Here is a 12,892-nt window from a genome sequence, read left to right as displayed (position 1 = left end):
GTCAAGACTCTAATGCTAAAATAGGACCAACACGTAGGAGGGACTACAACACTAATGTAGGACTCCAATGCCAAGACTAGACTCCAATGCTAGGACTAGACTCCAATGCCAGGACTAGACTCAATTGCTATTTTGTGACACCAATTCCATACCAAGACAACTAAACACTTGCATGAGTGTCTTTTCTAGATGTTAGTGTCATTTGTGCCATGTTTCATCATTTGGTTGAGTCTTCTATCCATTTCTAAAGGAAGTTTTGCATGTGAAAGTTATTTCCCTTGGCCTAAAGAGTCTTTCTTTGTTGTTGTTTTTTATAAGTGTTATGCCTCAAATTTTATGGCACCTCTTTTCTTAAGGAAGTGTTTCTTTGCTTGAAATTGATCCATCACCATTCTAGTTGGAGGGTTAGTACCTCCTAGTAAGGCAGCCTACGATGAAGGTTTACCTTGTATTTAGGTGTAGCGTCCTAAAATTGCGACACTTGCAATTTCGACCGCATTTGGGTCTTCACGATGGTGGCGCAACGTTGAGCCTGAATGGAGACCCCTAAACCTACTTGCGACATCAAAAACTGCATATTTCTGCACCTTGCCCTGATCCTCCTTGCACCCTGTTGTCCCGGGAGGTGGGACCATGGCGCCCAGCACCCTGGTCCCTGGCCCTATTTTGGGCCCGGTCTCTTGTTGGGCATCGGGTCTTTAAGTTTGCAATTCGGAAAATGATGCTTCTAGGTCGGCCTAAGGTCGGAAAAATCAGTCTCTCAACCCTAATTGACAAGTATATAAACTACTTTTCCTCTCCTAGAAAGGAAGGAAGAAAAGAAGCAAGAGCAAGACGCGGAAGTGATATTCAAACATTCAAACATTCAAGTATTCAAGCATTCCTTCAAGCAATTGAGTATTCTAAGTCTCCATTCAAGGCTAGGTGTTGCATTCAAAGACAAGGATTCAACCATTGAAGAGGAGATCACTTACAACATATAACGTACAACATTCATTACACCTTCGCATGTAAGAATACAAACATTCTTACAACAAGGTATCAGTACTTGTTTACATTACAAACATTTACATTTACAGCATTCTCATTTCTTGGTTAATTCCAAAACCGGGGTTTGACCTAAAGGCAAACCCCTAATCCCTAACCCCCCAATCGTCCTCTCTTTTCTGTGTGTAGGTTGTAGGTACGTGGCTGTAATTGAAGATCTGGAATCCTTGTGCAGAGATGAACAGATCCCCCTTCGTTTCGCGGATTTTTCGGAGGACCGTGTGCACTCCGGGCACCATCGTCCTGTCAACTTTCGCTCAAATTTGCAGAACAGCATTGTCTCAACATTTTACTACTAATTCCAGGTCCGTAGCTTCATCTTGTGTCCCCATCTCTGTTTATAAGCGAATCTTTCTTACTTTACATGCATTCCTAGTTCAATCATTCTATCTACATTATTTACAAAAGAGGGTATCATTGATGTCTTAACCCTTGAAACTCATTTAGAATCCAGTCTTGCATTGGGTGAGATCGGATCTTGTGGGTTTAAACCCCCCTTTTGAATGTAAAGTTTCTCCCAAGTGAAAACCGTCAATCCTAGTGACCCTCCTTTCTCTCTCCTTGGAGTGGAGTGGAGGGAACACCTAGGGTTCGATTTTCCGCTTTACATTTTGGTGAACCTGACGTGAAACATCCTAATTCTGATTATTCATGGTTAGATCTGAAAAATTTGCTTCCTTAATTATTTCCATGTTTGATCTTTTGCAAATTTTAGAGGTTAATTGCATAAAAACCCTAAATTTTCTTTTTAGTAATTGAGCTTGTGAAATGTTTAATTGTTAATGCTTGTTTCAGATCTACCCTTCTATTGCAAATTGTCAAATCATATTTGTACTTTAATTTTGAAAATTGAGTGGTTAAGTGTCAAAACCCTAATCTTTAAAACCCTCTTGATTCAACCTTTGACTGATAATTTCAGTGATCAAAACACCTCCAAATCGGCTATAACTTTGGATTCCGCAACAAAATCACAATATCTCTCATCCCTGAAAATTTGGAAAAAAGTTGCGAGGACCATGTGCACCCCGAGCGCCATTGTCCCCGACATTTTTTCCGAAATTTCGGGAGCTAGATCTTACTGTATTTTTCTGCTAAAATCCAGAATATCGGCTGATTTTATCAATTCTAACACTTTCAAAATTAAAGTCAAAGTTGGTCTAGTGATTGCTTGGATTAAGGCTTATAATCATTCAAAAATTGTTGAAATTAAAATTCATATCAAAATTGTGTTTCTTACAGTCCTAAATCTGAAAAGTGTGTTGGCATTCATTCGAAATTTCAGTGCTTTATTCAAATTTTTGCAGTTTGTGACTTTTGAAATTAAGTGTTTAATTGCAGTAACTTTGATTTCCGCTTTCAAATTTGAATTTTGCATGAAATTGAGTCAACTTTTAAATTTCAAAGCCTGCATTGCTTTTAGTATTCCCTCTAAAATCATAAAATTCAAAATTTCAATTTCCCTCTCTTTTTCAAAATTCAAATTTTGCATTTTTCAACAATCTTGGTAGGGTTCAATTTTGAGATTGCAACTTTAATTTGGCCTATCTACAGATCACAAAATCACTCAAAGTTTTCAGATTAGCTTTAAAATCATCATAGCTTTCATCCCTGAAAATTTTGAAAAAAGTTGCGAGGACCGTGTGCACTCCATTTGCCACGGTCCCTGACATTTTTCCCAAAATTTTGGGAGATTGTCATGATTGTATTTAACAGCTTAAATCTAGGAGATTGGCTGATTTTATTGAAATTTTCTACCTCTAAAATTCAAAATCTTCTCTCTCTCTTTAGTGCATGAGTTTTACAACAATAAGCCCTACTTACACTATTCCCATTAGACGAAGCCTTAGAATTAAGTCTTTCCAAGGTTTAATTACTGAGGAGATGGAACATAATTTGAATGGCCTTTTTAACGAGGACATGGGTAATTCCTCTAATCCTCTTAATGATGAAGAAGCTCTCCATGAGGTTTCTGTAGAACAACTTTCGAAATTGGATAACCAATTTGATGATTTTCGACAATGGATGTCTCAAGAATACCCTGATAGTCAAGCTCTTTCATTAATTGAGGGTCTAAAACGTATGGTTCAAAGTGATAAGAATGGAATTGATATTTTGCGTAGTATTGCACACATTGTGGATTCGAATGTGATGCCTATGAAGAGTTGTGCCGAAACTTTAGGTTATACACAACCTCCTACTCAAGTCAATCATTCTATTCCTTTGACAACTTCTATTGCTAGTATACCTACTTTTACATCAAACATAATGACTACTTCAATACAAGACATTCCACCTATGATCACCAGTCATGGGGGCAATCCTTCTTCTTCAATCAACCCTCTTCCTTCATTCAATCCAACTTCTTCATTCATTCCTTCAATGAGTGTTCCTATTTCATCTCCACAAATAAATACGACGCAAGGGGGCAATTCATTTAACCATTCCATTCCTCCTTGTAGTGTTCCTCCTTTCCAATCATCTCCTATGACTAGTTATCATAGTGTCCCACCACCTTACTCTCAATCAATACCTCCATCACAATCTAACACATCTAATATGAACTCTTTGACTAAAGCGACCATTAACAATCTTGCACAAACCGTCTCTTCTTTACAGCAACAAATTGCCTCTATGAATCAATCTAAGTCTAGTGTGCCCACATTTGATGTTGCGAGCCCACTTTCTCTTGACATTGTTCGAGCTATCCCCCCTAAACATGTTGAAATCCCGCAATTGGAGCTTTATAATGGTAAGGGTGATCCTCTAACACATGTTAAGACCTTTCAAACAATATGTACTGATTTTGCTTATGACCAAAGGTTGCTTGCAAAACTTTTCACTAGAACATTAAGAGATAAAGCCCTACAATGGTATTGCTCGTTGCCTTCCTATTCTATTACTTCTTTCCAACAACTTGCAAATGCTTTTATTCAACAATTTCAAAACAATATAAGTCCTAAAGTTACTTTGATTGATTTAATGCATTGTAAACAAGGTGTTAAAGAAAAAGTGACTGATTTCATTGGTAGATATAAGCATTTGTAGGCTCAAATTTCCTTTCCAGTACCTGACAATGATATTCAAAGAATCTTTATTTCTAATTTACAAAAAGATATTAGAGAAAAACTTTTGTTTTCTGAGTTTACTTCTTTCCAACAGTTGTGTGCAACTCTTCACAATTATCAACTGACTGTGAGTCAAATGGAACAAGCAAATCCTATGGCTCCGAGTGATAAGGGTGATAGTAGTCAACAACCATTTGAGAAGTTTAAACCGAACAGAGAGAACATTAAGTTCAATGAAAACATCATCAACAACAATGTGAATGCAGCATCAGGTGTGCCTCCTATTTCTAAATTTTTCAAGAAAGAAAGAAAGTTTACTCCTTTGAATGAATCATTGCATAGTATTATGAATAAGTTATTGGAACAAAATGTGCTTACTCTCCCTCCTATAAAGCAAATAGATCCTACAAAGATTAATTCACCCTATTTTGATAACAAATCTTTTTGTTAATTTCATCGTCAACCTGGGCATGATAATGAAAAATGTTTTGCTTTAAAGGGTAAAATTCAAGATTTGATTGATAATAATACTATCTCTGTTTCTGGTGTGAATGATAAAGGCAACACATCTGTAGCTCCTCCTAGCCAAAATCTTAAGATTTTTACTGATCCATTACCTTCTCATACCTCTAATGTGGTTGAGACTAATGATTCCTCTTTTTTACCTGATAGTCTTGTGTCTATGACTCCGAATGTAATTAACTTTGTGGAACAGCAGGAAATCCCTAAAGAACCTTCCATCACATTTGACTCCAGTGAAACTATCAGGGCACCTGATGGTCCTTTATATATAGTTGCAAAAGTTAAGAATACACCTTGTCGTGGAGTGCTTATTGATCCTTCTTGCATGATTAATGTTATTACTGAAGAATTTCTTTTCACTTTGCAATTGAATCAAGTGATCTATGACGAAACAAATGTGGTTGTGAAATTATTTGATGCATTTTCTTCTCCTGCAATTGTTCTATTACATTACCTATTGATGTTCATAACAAATCCCTTGATGTGGACTTTGCTATTATTCCATCGTCCGAACAATTTCGTGTGAAGCTAGGCTATCCTTGGCTATCTTCCATGAAAGCTATTGCTTCTCCTATTCATAAGTGTTTGAAATTTCCCCATAATGGTGAAGTTGTTACTGTCAATCATAGTCTCTTTAAACCGACTGAAAGAACTTCTAGCATTCCTATTGATTATTTTTGGCCTAAACAATTCCAATCTCTTCCACCGCGAAGTGATCATCTTTTCAAATCTTATCAAAAGTGGAAAAAAGATATGATCCTATCTCTAAGTGAACCTAGAACACCCAAACTTGATATTCCTATCGTTCTTGAGAAGGAAGTTCTTCCTTTGAAAGATAAAACTAATGTCTTTCCTCAAGAAGATTCCCAACCCATCCCTATGAATGTGACTATGTCTATATCTAATAAACTTCCTAAAAGTAGACCTATACCTCCTCGTCATGATGGACTTGGTCTCCTTCCTAAACCAAATATTCCTCCTTTATATGGAGCAGTTCCTCCTCCTTCCTCTTATGGAGAGAAGAGACCTTCCTCTTCTCCTATTATTCAACCTAAGAGACCACAACCTAAACACCCGAGTGATAAGGATGAGAACATTCCTCCTCCTCACTCTTCTCAACTTCCTACTAAGACTAGACGAAATCGTTCTGCACGTGAACGTCGACGAAAGCGTTGTCTTAGAGCTCAGGCAGCTGCTTCTCAAACTTTGCAATCCCCAAAAACACCTTCAGCTAGTATTATTCCATTTTCTCCTCAGCCGAAAACTGAGCCAAAATCTCCTAAACATAAGATGCATGATGGTCTTGATCCTATGCGAGTTAAAGATCCTATTTTTATAAATCTTGATGATGATATAGATGAAAATGTTATTCATGATGAAAATGTTACTCCTCTTTCTTCTGATAGTGAATATGAATATGTTGATGTTGATAACCATTTATCTAACGAATTTTCTAAAGCACTTATCCTAGCTCCTAGACAAGAACAATGTGGCTCGGAACATGAACATAGCCCTTGTTTGCATCTTGTGATAGCTCCATCTGTTGTGTTGGATGTTCCTCCTCTAGCGTGTTTCTTGCCTTCCCGAAATATTGATCATCAAGATCGGGGGGTGGATGACATGCTAGACTAGTAACATTAGCATAGCAGACTATCTCCTCCTCTCTTGATCTCTTTTGTTACTTCTTCTATGTGTTATTCTCATTCTTCTATTTGTTGTCCTTAGTGTTGTCTACTTGAGGACGATGCAAAGCATTGAGATGTCTTTTGGTCTCTCTCATGTTGACTCAAAAGACACATGTGTTCCCTTCTTCTAGGTGACCTTCCTTGATTGGGGAATGAAAAACAATTATGCATACATACATATGATATACATAAATTATCATACAGCATACTGACCCCAAGGAAAGCGAAGTCACCTTGTGCTTTGTGTTTTGTGTCTATTATCCTTGGGCTTATCTCACACTTGGGGGCTAAATCCTTGTGATAACGTGCTCCTTTCCCTTCCCATTTCTTATATGTATCACTACCTTAAAGCAATCACCCCCGATGAGGCGTGTGCGATCGCTTTAACGTAGGGGGGCATACACCCCGTTCATATCTCTTCAAGATACTTAAAAATTTCTTGGCGAACTTAGCTTTGCCTTGAAAATTTTTGGTATTTTTCTTGCATGACTCATAGTGAGGGAACCTTACTACTGACAGTCATGGTTCTCCCTCGTGATCTTCCCTTTTACTTTGTCAATCAAAGTCGTAAGATCCTTAGTCCACTGGGGGCTTGGTGTATCTTGCCTCCTTGATGTGGTGAAAGTCTTTCAATGTTGTTTCCTTGTACTTTACCGGAAGTATGGGCGTACGCTTATACTCCCGCTAAAGTGGGGGCTAAATGTAGCGTCCTAAAATTGCGACACTTGCAATTTCGACTGCATTTGGGTCTTCACGATGGCGGCGCAACATTGAGCCTGAATGGAGACCCCTAAACCTACTTGCGACATCAAAAACTGCATATTTTTGCACCTTGGCCTGATCCTCCTTGCACCCTACTGTCCCGAGAGGTGGGACCATGGCGCCCAGCACCCTGGCCCTATTTTGGGCCCAGTCTCTTGTTGGGCATCGGGTCTTTAAGTTTGCAATTCGGAAAATGATGCTTCTAGGTCGGCCTAAGGTCGGAAAAATCAGTCTCTCAACCCTAATTGACAAGTATATAAACTACTTTTCCTCTCCTAGAAAGGAAGGAAGAAAAGAAGCAAGAGCAAGACGCGGAAGCTATATTCAAACATTCAAACATTCAAGCATTCAAGCATTCCTTCAGGCAATTGAGTATTCTAAGTCTCCATTCAAGGCTAGGTGTTGCATTCAAAGACAAGGATTCAACCATTGAAGAGGAGATCACTTACAACATATAACGTACAACATTCATTACACCTTCGCATGTAAGAATACAAACATTCTTACAACAAGGTATCAGTACTTGTTTACATTACAAACATTTACATTTACAGCATTCTCATTTCTTGGTTAATTCCAAAACCGGGGTTTGAACTAAAGGCAAACCCCTAATCCCTAACCCCCCAATCGTCCTCTCTTTTCTGTGTGTAGGTTGCAGGTACGTGGCTGTAATTGAAGATCTGGAATCCTTGTGCAGAGACGAACAGATCCCCCTTCGTTTCACAGATTTTTCGGAGGACCGTGTGCACTCCGGGCGCCATCATCCCGTCAACTTTCGCTCAAATTTGCAGAACAACATTGTCTCGACATTTTACTGCTAATTCCAGGTCCATAGCTTCATCCTGTGTCCCCATCTCTGTTTATAAGCGAATCTTTCTTACTTTACATGCATTCCTAGTTCAATCATTCTATCTACATTCTTTACAAAAGAGGGTATCCTTGATGTCTTAACCCTTGAAACTCATTTAGAATCTAGTCTTGCATTGGGTGAGATTGGATCTTGTGGGTTTCAACCCCTCTTTTGAATGTAAAGTTTCTCCCAAGTGAAAACCGTCAATCCTAGTGACCCTCCTTTCTCTCTCCTTGGAGTGGAGTGGAGGGAACACCTAGGGTTCGATTTTCCGCTTTACATTAGGTATTGTTTTAAAGTTTTTTTTTTTAGTGGATTAGAGGTGAATGTTCCCCCATCCTACTCCTCATTCCAAATATCGGTGGTTGGTTATCTAGTCGAGGGGTGTTGCTCCTATTCAGTCCACCATCTATATGGATTTTCATGGAAATTTTAAAAGTTCTTAAGTGTGTCTTAGTGTAGATTCAAGGTTGATGATGTTGGCATTATAACTAATAAAGGGAGATTGTTGGCATTTCAATAAGGATATTGAGAAGGTTGTTAATGATTATGGATATAACTGATTAAGGATGTTTACTGTCTTAACAATATTATTTTGTCATTGATGTCAAGAAATTGATTTTCCGATTTAGTATGATGTTGCCATATCTTAAGAAGTATGTTTTGAAGAGAATTAAGATGTTGGTAAAAGACATAGAAAGAATGTGGTGAATAAGGGGAGGAATAAGTTATTCAATGGGCAACTATTACCCAGTTAGACAATGATGAGATCATGATGTTTAGATTGTTTTGATATCCTACATATGCTATTGTTTGTAAGGATAATACTATACTATGTTACCGAGCAAAGAACCTAGTCGGTAAACCCTAAGGAACCTAGTCAGTAAACCCTAAGGTTATCACTATCGGTTAATGAAGGAGGAATATCTACCGAATAAAGTTTAGTATTTACCGAGTTGCAACCGAGTAATAACAGAATGCATTGGATGAATACATGCGTTATTTAATGAAGGAAGCTGATGAGCTGGATATGATTAAATGATTGATACATGTATGAAGTTTGTTAAGGATCTATGGCAATGGAAGATCAGCAGGAAGATATACAACTCAGATTGAACCGCAATACCCTAGCACAAGTTCCAAGAAATGTATGCAAGTTCCAAGGCGAGGTAAAACATTTTCAGATCGAGGATACATTGAACCTGGTCAAGTCTGGAGATCTGATGGCTAAGATTGATCATGGGAAATGTGATCAAGGAGATTATGTGGTTAGCAAATTGTTTATAAATAAGGAATTGTTGATAAACAATGTATGCGGGCAAGTGTAAGCACAGGGATGCTACATAGTGATTACCGAGCACAGAAGCTTGAAGACTTGTTTGAATAACAAAGTAAGGAGCCCAACAAAGGGACAAGATAAGTCCTATGACTAGATTGTATTGAGCAAATAAGAATCTGCTTTAGCATTTTAGATGCAAAGTTGCAGACATACTCATTACTATTGTTTATTTGTAAGTGATAGAAAACCTCTTAATCGAGTAGACTTAACAGTCTTATTTGTAAATCCTCTAGCAAGGTGACATTCTGATTGAGTGTTTGAAACACTTTGACAAGGTAACTTCTAACAAAGTGAAGATCCTAACAGATCTGAGGGAAATCCCTTAACCGGGTCACATCTAGCAATGTGTTTGTAATCTTTAACAGGATTTGCTTTTAACCGAGCATACTCTAGAAGGTATATTTCTTAGTGGGTCCGAAATCCCACAGTGGTTTTTCCCTATTTGGGTTTCCACGTTAAATCTGGTGTTGAATGTGTTGTGATGTTATATGTTTATGAGTTTGCATGTTTTACAGTTTTGGTTACATATATTTGTTAAAGCTACCAAGGTTGAATCTGTTGAATATATTGAAGATTAAGTTTGTATGATTCACCCCCCCCCACCCCCCTCTCATCTTGTTAGCTTGGCATCTGTACTTAACAATTAGTATCAGAACTATCAATTGGTATCACAACTATCAATTGGTATCAGAGCTATCAAATGATTCCCTCCTCTCTTATCCTTGACTGGTGTTGTGAAAGAATGCGATCATGGGTTAGGACCCAATAGTCATTTAGGTGTCATTTCCCCTTCTCATAAGTTAATCGTAGTGACTTCATCCCAAAATTAGTAAGCCTTTTTTTGGTGTCACCTTGCTTGTAGCAATGGTGAGGTTGTTTGCATTTATATTGTCCTTATGTCATCATGTTCCACACAACAATTGTGTGCATTTGTTGTGTATTGTGACATGTTGTTGCATTTATTTGTTGCTTCAAAAACAGTTATGATATATTTTATCCTAGGTGTGTTAGCTTGAGTCATTACACTTCAATTCTCTCTTAGCTATTTCCTAGGGTGAATTTATAGCACTTATTAAAGGTTGAGGTAAGAGAGCCCCCTTCAATTCGTCCTTAATGTTACTATGTGAAGGGTACTCAACTCTCACGAAAACATACACACACATGCTCTCTACCAATCTATGCAAGGGTACTCCCTTCATATAGATCTTCACATCAATAAATTAAAATTTTATTGAAGGGTGCTCCCCCGAAAAAAAATACATGCTCAACAAATGTAATCTTACAACTACATAAAGTGATCTCAAACAATTGTACTTCAATTTTGTTTCAAATAAACAAATGTCTTCAAATCTAAAACTTACATCCATCAACGTCCTTAAGGTCTCATCTACACCAACATGGGTTGTTATACATTTGTTTGATTTACAAACATACATGTTAGGATTGGAACAATAAAACAGACTAATCCACAATATTGTAGCTTCTTTGCAACTTGAAGCCATAAAACTTCACAATAGTTGAACAACTCAATGTAGAATATGTTTTTTTCTCCAATTTCTACCATCATGTGCCTACAAACACATTACATATATGTCAATATTGTTGTTACATTCACCTCTTCTTGTTGTTTTCCTCGTTGCTATGAATTTTTACATCTTCATTGTTTCCTTCAAGCTTCCATCTAGTCTTGAATATATGTATGTATGTATGTATGTCTATACTATACATACTGTAGACACCTAAAAATGGTCAACGCTTGCGGAGTCATACTTTAACATTTGTGCATTGCCTCATTTTAGGTTTTTGCGTCGCATTAACATTTCTCCTATGATTCGTACTTGGTTTTTATCATTTGCGAGCATCGAGTCATTCTTCTACATTCTTCAGTTGTCTTACTCTCGAATTTGGTATTGTCGACAACATTCTCTAGTCATGATTTTAATCGATCTTATCTTATTGCATCAATGTGCGTGCTCATTTGTCATCATTTTGGACATCGTCAATCCTAATTAGGGTTTTGTCCTCTTATCAATCTTGTTGTTTTGTCATCAATCCTTATCATTTTCAATCTTGTCATTTTGCGATCGATTTGTCATCGATCGTTGTCATGTTCAATCTTGTCATTTTGCGATCGATTCGTCATCGATCGTGGTCATTTTTAATCTTGTCATCTTGCAATCTAGTTTGCCATCAATCCTCGTCCTTTTGTCAATTTTGTCATTTTGGATCAATTTGTCATTGTTCCTCGTCAATTGGCACATTTTTATCAATCAAATCATTTATCACATTGATCATTTATCAATTCAAAAGCATGATCGAATCGACATCAAGCCAATTTTACATCAAGACCTAATTGTCATCCTTGCATTTCTAATTTATCTTCTATGGTTTTATGATTTATTCATTTAACCTTGTTTGTCATTTTCTCTCTGTAGCGTCCTAAAATTGCGACACTTGCAATTTCGACTGCATTTGGGTCTTCACGATGGCGATGCAACACGGAACCTGAATGGAGACCCCGAAACTTGTTCATGACACCAAAAACTGCATTTTTCAGCACCCTGGCCTGATCCTCCTTGCACCCTGCTGCCCCTGGAGGTGGGACCATGGCGCCCAGCGCCCTGGTCCCTGGCCCTATTTTGGGCCCGGTCTCTTTTGGGTCTCGGGTCTTTAAGTTTGCAAATTGGAAAATAATATTTCCTGGTCGGCCTAAGTCAGGAAAATCAGTCTATCAACCCTAATTGGCAAGTATATAAACTACATTTCCTCTCCCATTTTGGGGAGGAAGGAAGACAGATGGAAAAAAAGGCGGAAACGATATTCAAGCATTCAAGCATTCAAGCATTCCTTCAAGCAATTGAGCATTCTAAGTCTCCATTCAAGGCTAAGTGTTGCATTCAAGACAAGGATTCAACCATTGAAGAGGAGATCACATACAACATACAACATACTACATACATTACACCTTCGCATGTAAGAATACAAACATTCTTACAACAAGGTATCAGTACTTGTTTACATTACAAACATTTACATTTATAGCATTCTCATTTCTTGGTTAATTCCAAAACCGGGGTTTGACCTAAAGGCAAACCCCTCATCCCTAACCCCCCAATCATCCTCTCTTTTCTGTGTGTAGGTTGCAGGTACGCAGCTGTAATTGAAGATCTGGAATCCTTGTGCAGAGACGAACAGATCCCCCTTCGTTTCGCGGATTTTTCGGAGGACTGTGTGCACGTCGGGCGCCATCGTCCCGTCAACTTTCGCTCAAATTTGCAGAACAACACCGTCTCGACATTTTACTACTAATTCCAGGTCCGCAGCTTCATCCCATATCCCTATCTCTGTTTATAAGCGGATCTTTCCTACTTTACATGCATTCCTAGTTCAATCATTCTATCTACATTCTTTACAAAAGAGGGTATCCATGATATCTTAACCCTTGAAACTCATATAGAATCTAATCTTGCATTGCGTGGGATTGGATCTTGTGGGTTTCAACCCCTCTTTTGAATGTAAAGTCTCCCCTAAGTGAAAACCATCAACCCTAGTGACTCTCCCTTCTCTCTCCTTGGAGTTGGGGAGGGGAGAACGACTAGGGTTCGATTTTTCCGCTTTACAC

Source organism: Cryptomeria japonica, chromosome 4, assembly GCF_030272615.1.
Source record: "Cryptomeria japonica chromosome 4, Sugi_1.0, whole genome shotgun sequence".
Taxonomy (NCBI): Eukaryota; Viridiplantae; Streptophyta; class Pinopsida; order Cupressales; family Cupressaceae; genus Cryptomeria; species Cryptomeria japonica.
The sequence above is the reverse complement of the archived record's forward strand: the minus strand, read 5'-3'. Positions refer to the sequence as shown.